This window comes from Molothrus aeneus, chromosome 8 (assembly GCF_037042795.1).
Source record: "Molothrus aeneus isolate 106 chromosome 8, BPBGC_Maene_1.0, whole genome shotgun sequence".
Lineage (NCBI taxonomy): Eukaryota > Metazoa > Chordata > Aves > Passeriformes > Icteridae > Molothrus > Molothrus aeneus.
In genome coordinates, this window is record NC_089653.1 from 10,298,279 (window position 1) to 10,298,988 (window position 710).

Consider the following 710-nt stretch of genomic DNA (forward strand, 5'->3'; position numbering starts at 1 on the left):
GAGCATACTTTTAATTTGTCTATTCCTACTTACTGAGGTTTTTTTGCCTTTGTAGAGCAGCCCCAGAGCTCATGAGGAGGTTTCCTTATGCAGGGAACTAAAGCAAAGAAATGTTCCCATACTGCTCTACTGCTGCTCAGGGATGTCCAATCTACAGGGTTAGTCCAAAGTAAAATCCCCTGAGACATCCTTGCTATGATGGTCAGATCCTCAGTGCCAAATACTCTGCTTTGTGCTCTGACTCCTGTACTCTACAGAGAAGATGTAGGTATCACCTAAGAGCATTATAAAAGGTGTTGAGTTGTTTGTCCTGAAGGCAGAAATTAGTCTTGTAGACAATACTGGAAACGTCAAGGAATGTTTTCCCTTGCTGCTGTGCTGTTTTTGAGTAGCCAGCTCACATAGTGGGGAGTTTTCATGCCTCTGCATTCCTGAGTTTGGTACTAGGAATACAAACTGCCATCCCCAGCTGGCTCTGGAGCTGGCTTTGTGCTGCAAATGCTTGTCCGCTGGGAACCAAAAGCCAGATGTGCTTCACATAGTTTCCAGGCAGCACTGATCCATCAGATGACAGTAGCTATTGAGTGCTCTTATGGTGGCCCAGAGACACAAAGATGAAAGCCTGATGCCTGTCAACACCTCCCTTGCCATTCCTGTGTGTCTTCAGTTTTCACTTCAGCCCACCTCACAAAAGCAACTGCCACAGAATA